We start from the raw sequence: 8299 nt of genomic DNA, 5'->3' as shown, positions 1-8299 counted from the left end.
CCTCTGCCTCCAGAGTGCTGGGATTAAAGGCGTGCGCCACCACACCCAGCATAAGGCAACTCTTATAAAGAACAATTTAATTGGGGCTGGCTTACAGGTTCAGAGGGTCAGTCCATTATCATCATGCAGGAATCATGGCAGCCTACAGGTAGACACGGTGCTGGAGGAGCTGAGAGTTCTACATCTTTATCTGAAGACAGCAGGAGGAAGCTCACTTCTGCATTGGATCGGGTGTGAACACTAGGAGGCCTCAAAGCCCACCCACCCAGTGATACACTTCCTCCAACAAGGCCACACCTATTCCAACAAGGTCACACTTCGTAATAGTGCCACTTCCTATGGTCCAAGCTTACTCAAACCACCACAATAAGGGCTTTTATAGATGAGGGATAGGGAGTTTCCAGATGGGGAGTTCCAAATGGGGCAGGCAAATAGGTGGAGTTACAGAAGCAGAACAAAACATAACAAGCTGGTCCTAAAAACCTCCTGAAACAAAGACATGGTTTCCGGGTGATCATAATAACCCTTTAAACAAGGACATGGCTGCCGTTTTCTGGAACAGGCAGTGCATGCAGAGTCATTTGTAGTTAAGGTTACAGGTGGGGGAGAGTCCAATCCTTGCCAAGCAGATTTAATCACAAACAGGAATGAACCTAGTTTGCCTTTACTATAAGGTGGTTTTTAAGCCCAAGATGGAGTCAGGCTGGTTCATCAATGGCTCTGGCATCAAGAGACACTCCAGGGAGCATGAGCCTCTGACATTGAAACAAAGGAAAGTGTGTATTTCTCAATAATCGGATGTATTGAGATGCTACTATTGCCCTACCCCATAGATGAATAGTTGGCTCACTAAGTTGCCCTGAGGTCGGTGGGAGCCTGGAGTCCCAGGCAGTATAGGAGTGAAATGCTCTGCTAACCCTTGCTTTGTCACCTGCCTCTGCCTACCTAGAATATCATCCCTGTAAGAGGTCACCTAGCCCTGACCCACTGGCTCTCAAGACCTGTGCAGAGCAGACACATGCATCCAATGACAGCCCCCAGTTTCTCTTTCTACAGATTATAGATCTCAAGTTCCTGGTTGGTGGTGCTTACTAACGCCACCTCCTCCCAGAGTGCATGACAAAGTCCAGAATTCTCTGGGATGCCAGTTATTTCAGTGCTCTGCTCTGGGGGGAGCCATTTCTACCCAATTTCTTTTTGTTTGTTTATGCATGCATATTATGTAGGTGAAAATCAGGTCGCTATCAATATCTTTGATCACTTCCCATTCTATTTTTTGAGACAGGATCTCCCAGTAGGCCTGGACCTCACCAGTGTGGCTAGACTGGCCAAACAAGCAAGCCCTGGGGTTCCTCCTGTCTCTGCCTCCTTAGTGATGTGGGTGTATGTGCCAGTATGCTCAGCCTTTTTAAAGACAGACATGTATTTCATGTCAATGTGTTTGTGTGTGTGCGTGCGTTTGTCTTTTCATACATGTATGGACATGTGACCATGCCATAGCAAGCATGAGGAGGTCAAGGATAACTTGGCTGGCTCTCTCCTTCACCTACGTGGGCCTCAGGAATTGAACCCTGGTTGTTACTCTCAGTGGCGTTTGCCTTTACTGACCGGGTCATCTTGATGGCCTTGCACTCAAACGTCTCCTGTGGGTTCTAGGGTCTCAAACTGGGATCTTTATGTTTGTCCAGCAAACACTTTGCCGACTGAGCCATCTCCCTATCCCTTTCCTCCCTGTACCCCTACTTCTAAGTACTTCCAGCCTAGGACAGCATGGGGCAGAGGCCAGACAGTGGCTCCCTGAAGCATCAGGTCCCGGCTGGAAAGCAGGATTAACTTGCCTAATGAACTCTAAAATAAGTCCACCACCACCACCCCCACGACAACTATTTTCTCCCTAAAATTGTTACTGATTCTTCACGTGAGGAGACCTCGCGGACCGAGGAGGACTGTTTGGCCTATACAGGAGGCCAGAGAGCAACTGCGAAGGCTGACAGAGAAAGGACCGGGGAAGAGGTGACTCGCTTTTTCAAAGCAATGCATTTCATTTTACTTTCTGTGTGCGGGTGTTGTGGCTCCGTGCATGTCTGTGCACCACGTGCACGTCTGGTACAGATGTAGCCTGGAAGTGGGTATTGGATCCCCTTGGAACTGAGGTCACAGATGTTTGTGAGCTGCTACGTGGGTGCTGGGAACCAAGCCTGGATCTTCTGATCTAGTGAGTGCTCGTAACCATGGAACAATCTCGCCAGCCCCAAGATAACCTGACTTTTATCTCCAGGGAGACCACCCCTCATCTACAGAGCTGATGAGGTGTTGCACGCCTTGCCTTGCTTTAATGCCAGAGGCTGCTGCTCCCTAGAGCATGGGATGCCGGGACCAGAAAGCATGCTCAGTATCACTTGGGGCTCTCCACATGGATAGTCTGAGGACTTTCCTCCCAGCAGACAAGAGTTCTTCATAGCACGGTCCTTTACCCAGATATCAGTTCTTGCTGGAGAAGCAAGTTGTTGAAGGGTGGGAAGGGTGCCCAGCTTTAGCAAAAGGAGCAACAAAGTGCCTGCTTAAAAATGAATTCAGTTTGGAGGAGGAGGAGGAGGAGGAGGAAGAAGAAGAAGAAGAAGAAGAAGAAGAAGAAGAAGAAGAAGAAGAAGAAGAGAGAGAGGGAGAGAGAGAGGGAGGGAGGGAGGGAGGAAGGAGGAGGAGGAGGNGAAGAAGAAGAAGAAGAAGAAGAAGAAGAAGAAGAAGAAGAAGAAGAAGAAGAAGAAGAAGAAGAAGAAGAAGAAGAAAGAGAGAGGGAGAGATAGAAGAAGGAGAAGGAGGAGGAGAAGAAAGAGAGAGAGAGAGGGAGAGGGAGAGAGAGAGAGAGAGAGAGAGAGACAGGAGAGTGGAGGAATGGCATGAGGAACTGTGGGAGGGGAACTGATATGGGGACAACTGCTGGACTGTAAAACAATAACATTCTCATGTTTTTGAAATGTGCTTTACATTAAAGAAGAATCTTAATGTTTAAAGAAAATGAATTCAGCTCAGTGAGCTATATTTTATAGTATATCTCATACCACATTTGTTGTTCATTCTGAAATACAGTTTTGTTTTCTAATATCTTGCTTTACCAGTCAGTTTTAGGGCTGTGTAGGCTACTGTAGCCCTTGGTTTCTAAAGCTGGGCATGTCCAGAGCCACACTGACCTCAAAGCCATTCTCAAGCAGAGAGGTGGGCTACAAGATATCACATGCACTTTACAATGGTTACACTATCCCCTTGGCTACCCTATCCCCTTGCCCTTCCAGGTAAGGGTCATGGCTCTGATTTTCTGGTGAGTTCCTACAAATCAAATCCTTACTTAGAGTCTCATTCTTCATCATTCGTTATTACACTGTATTTATTTACTTTGTGTGTGTGTGAACATGCATGCCATGGTACACAAGGTGGAGATCAGAGGGCAAACTTGCAAGCATCATTCCTTTCCTTCCATCATGTGGGTTCTTGGGAGTTGAACTCAGGTCTTTAGGCTTGGCAGTAGGTACCTCTGATAGCTTGGCTGTCAATTTGATACACCAAGGAAGAGAGAATCTCAATGGAGGAATTGCATCCATCACATTGACCTGTGGGCATTGTCTTAATTGATAATTGATGTAGGAAGGTCCAACTCACTGTGGACAGTGCCCCCTGGGGCAGGTGGTCCTGGGCTGTATAAGAAAAGATGGCTGAATATGAGTGAGAGAAAAGCAAGCCAGGGAGTGGGGTTCTCCCATGGTCTCTGCTTCAGTCTAACACTACCCAGTCCTTCACTGAGGGATTATGGGAAGGCATACCCCAGGCCTCTTGGCCTTGCCCCACTGCTGCAGCCTTGGCTGTGCAGGTCTTGCTCTTCCCTTGATGTCTAGCCCAGGGCTGCCTGGGTCCGCTTCTCTTTTCTTTTCCAACTAAAATTCAACCTATTCCTGATCTGCTATATTACTGTCCCCACCTCTGGAGGCTTTCTCTAACCTCAGACACCCTGGCGCAGGATCTACACACACCTCCAGCCCCAAAGTCTAAATCCCCCACCTGCCCTACACCCCAGCCTCCCATCTTAGCAAGTGTTATCAGCAGCCCAGGCTGTGGCCCAGGCTCTGAGTCATCTCTGGCCTCTTCCCCACCTGCACCCACAGCCAATCTGCTGGGAACCCCTGTCAGATCTGTTTTCAGAAGAAATCTAGCTTCAACCCCTTCTCACCACCTCCATCACCATCGCTGAGCTTGGCCCCCACTGTGTGCCTCTTGCATTACTAAAATAGGCTCCTAGGTCCCTGATTTTTCTCCAGGCCCCCCACAGTCTATTCCCACAGCAGCCAGGACTCTCCTATTAGCACCCAAATCCGATGATGTAATCGCTGGGGTTTCTAGCAGTTCCTATGAGACTAGAATCCTGACATGGGTGTGTGGGATCGGAAGCTGCAGCTCCAAGATGCTTTGTGTTCAGCACTTGGCTTCAGTGACCCCTTTCTGACTGCCACAATGTAAACAGCTCTTCTGTAATGCATGATCTTCATCACAGCCACCAAACCATCTGTCATGGGGGCTGGGGATGTAGCTCAGTTAGCATGTATGAAGCTTTAAGTTCAATCCCAACCACTGTACAAACTGGGTGTGGGGACACATGCCTGTAATCCCAGCACTTGAGAGGAGGAAGCAGAATGGTCAGAAGTTCAAAGTTGTCCTAGACTGGATAGTGAGTGATCTGGTGAGATTCTTGTCAGTTTAACAGAAGCTCCAGTTTTCTGAAAAGGGAAACCCCAAATGAGAAAATGCCTCCACAACAGAGGCCTGTAGGGAAATCTGTAAGGCATTTTCTTGCTTAATGATTCATCTGGGAGGGCCCGGCCCACTGTAGGTGGTGTCATCCCTAGGCAGGTGGTCCTGGGTGTATAAGTGAGACCACTGAGCAGGTAACGAGGTGTCTTAGTCAGGGTTTCTATTCCTGCACAAAACATCATGACCAGGTGTGAGGAGCAGGTGTGGCAGCAATCCCAAAATGGTGCCTGGGACTGCAGCCAAGTCTCATGACTTGCACCTGACTTCCTCATATACCCCGATTAAGCCACATCCACTGGGTGAACTGCGCAGGTGCACCATGATGCAAGATCGGACCATATGACAAGTGATGATTCTGGCCAATGGACTGCTGTTACGTGGACTGGGCTGATGGGGCGTGGTTGAGAGGTTATATAAGGGATTGCGATTGGGGGCTAGAGAGAGAGATTCCTGCGTGCATGTTGAAAGGTTCCTGAATAAACTGCTTTGAGAAGACCGTAGTGTCATCGCTCTTTTCTGCTGGTCGGAATCGGAGGCGACAAATGGTGGCCCATACGGGGAAGTTCAGAACTCATCGCAGTCAGGGAAGCTAGCTGGTAAGTTCCCAGGTAAGTGGGACAAGTTAAGTTCTCAGATTGAGACGATAAGGTTCCTGGTTTTGGGACAAGTTGCACCAAGCACCATGGGAAATTCAACCTCAGGTCAAACAGTGCGCCAAGCCCTTAAGGACTTGCTGAAAGTGAAAGGAATCGGGCTGAAAAAGGAGACCCTGGGGAACTTTTTAAAAGCAGTGGATCAGGTCACTCCTTGGTTCTCTGTATCAGGACATCTTACAGGGCCCAGTTGGGAGAAGTTAGGGAAGGACTTGAAGCTTGCAGAAGAACAGGGAGTTCTCGCTAAAGGGGTGCTGCCAGTGTGGAAGCTAGTACGGAATTGTATCGAGGATAAGGAAAGATGTGGAGTGGAACTCCAAAAGGGCAATGAGGCACTGAATCAGGTGAGAGAGGAGCGATCCCAAAAGTCAGAGGCAGAAGGAAGTTCTAGTGATGGGGATATGTCTGAGGACGATCTGGAGAGCAGAGTCGACAGTCTAGAGAAAGTGAAAGTGAAGGTAGAACCTTCAGCGCCAGGGCTGCCGTGGCCACTTCCAAATGCCCCTGATGGAGCATCGGGGTGTAGTGTGCATCCAGAAACCTGGAGGGAACTGTGAGCCCAGTGCTTTCCCGTATTTCAGGATGCACAGGGAGGTCATTATCACGAGCCACTTGACTGGAAGATTGTTCAAAGATTAGCAGAAGGGGTTCGTACTTACGGTGTCAGCGCTGCTTTTGTAAGAGTGCAATTAGAGAACCTGCACTGCTACTGCATGACTCCAAGCGATTGGCAGAATCTGATTCGTGCCTGCTTGTCACCAGGCCAATATCTAGACTGGAAGACATTTTTCATTGAGTTTGCTGCTGAGCAAGCAGTGATCAACGCTGGCAATGGCCAGCCAGCCTGGGATCAAGACATGCTGCTGGGACAAGGGAGATTTGTAGCAGCTCAAACTAATTATCCCATCCAAGTGTATGAGCAAATTAATAACATAGGGACTAAAGCATGGGCGTCTCTTCTGAATAGAGGAGAGGTGAGTGGGAACCTGACCAAGATTGTTCAGGGGCCCACAGAGCCCTTTACTGACTTTGTGGCTCGTCTTGTAGAGGCAGGAGGCTGTGTTTTTTGAGACCCTGATGCTGCCATGCCTCTACTGAAGCAGCTGATGTTTGAACAGTGCACCAAAGAAGGCAGGCGAGCAATTAATCCATATAAGCATAAAGGATTAGAGGTCTGGATGAAAATATGCAGAGAAATAGGAGGACCTCTTTCTAATTCTGGTCTGGCTGCCTCTGACATACAGATGTCACAAGGAGAAGGTGGCCAGAAGAATAATAACTGTTTTAAATGTGGACAGCCAGGCCACATGAAATGTCAATGCCTACAATTGAGTGGTGCCAGAAAACAGTGACCAAAAGTGCCCGGGTTGTGTCCTAGATGCAAAAAAGGAAATCATTGGGTCAGTGAGTGTAGGTCAGTTAAAGATATTCATGGACAGCCTCTTGCTCCCGGATATCGTGGTGCCCAGCCAAAAAATTTGAAAAGGGGCCCCCGACCCCAGGGCCCTCAAATATATAGGGCAGTAGCCGAGCGATGGCCCAGTTTGAGGCCACCAATGCAATGGAGTCACCCCGAAGAGCAACAACAGGGAGTGCAGGACTCGACCTCTGTTCCACCACCTGACTCGTATTAACACCCTGCATGGGAGTCCAGCTGGTGGACACAGACTTTAAAGGCCCACTGCCAGCTGATACGGTGGGACTGATTTTGGGAAGGAGTTCTGTTACCATGCAAGGATTAATAGTTCATCCAGGAGTAATTGATTCAGATTTTACAGGGAAGGTTAAGATTATGGTATCTTCCCCTAGAGGCATTGTTGCCATTTCCTCTGGTGATAGAATAGCTCAATTGCTCCTTTTGCCCAGCTGTCACTCTCAATTTCCAGCCAAAGATTCAGAATGGGGAGACAAGGGATTTGGCTCTACTGGGACCTCCAATCTATTTTGCTCTCTAAATCTTGATACCCGACCCCTATTGAAGCTCAGGATTGAAGGAAAAGCTATATCTGGTCTCCTAGATACTGGTGCTGATCGTAGTATCAGTACCAGAGATTGGCCCTCTGGTTGGCCTAAGCAACAGTCAGAACAAACTCTGAGAGGACTCGGGTACGCTCAGATGCCCGAAATGAGTTCTCGCTTCCTGTATTGGAAGGATGAGGAAGGACAATCTGGACAGTTTCAGCCATATGTGTTGGCTGTTCTGGTCTCTCTGTAGGACTGTGATTTGATGACTCAGATGGGCTTTGTTCTGACTAATGAAGGAGGCTATGGCAGCAAGGCCTGTGACATGATGCTGGACATGGGATATATTCTCGGAAAAGGGTTAGGGCAATTTCTGCAAGGTAGAACCTCTCCAGTGCTGGTTCGCAAAAAGAATGATCGGCCCGGACTGGGTTTTTCCTAGGGGCCACTGAGGGAACATTACCTATTACATGGAAGACTGAGGATCCAGTATGGGTTCCTCAGTGGCCACTCCCCTCAGAAAAATTAAAAGCCGCTAAAGAGCTGGTTCAAGAACAATTGGAGTTGGGACATAATCAGCCCTCTACATCTCCCTGGAATAATCCAATATTTGTTATAAAGAAAAAATCAGGAAAATGGAGACTTTTGCAAGATTTGAGAGAAATGAATAAGCAAATGACCTTGATGGGGCCTGTACAGAGGGGACTGCCATTGCCTTCGGCCTTGCCTCGAAATTGGCCCATTATAGTTTTATATATTAAAGATTGTTTTTTTCTCTATCCCGTTGCATCCAAATGATATGGTAAGATTTGCCTTTCCTGTCCCCTCCCAAAATCATGCTGAACCTGATAAAAGGTTTGAGTGGACAGTTCTGCCACAAGGGATGG

This window comes from Mus caroli, chromosome 5 (genome assembly GCF_900094665.2).
Source record: "Mus caroli chromosome 5, CAROLI_EIJ_v1.1, whole genome shotgun sequence".
In the NCBI taxonomy this organism is placed as follows: domain Eukaryota; kingdom Metazoa; phylum Chordata; class Mammalia; order Rodentia; family Muridae; genus Mus; species Mus caroli.
Note: the sequence above shows the minus strand (reverse complement) of the source record.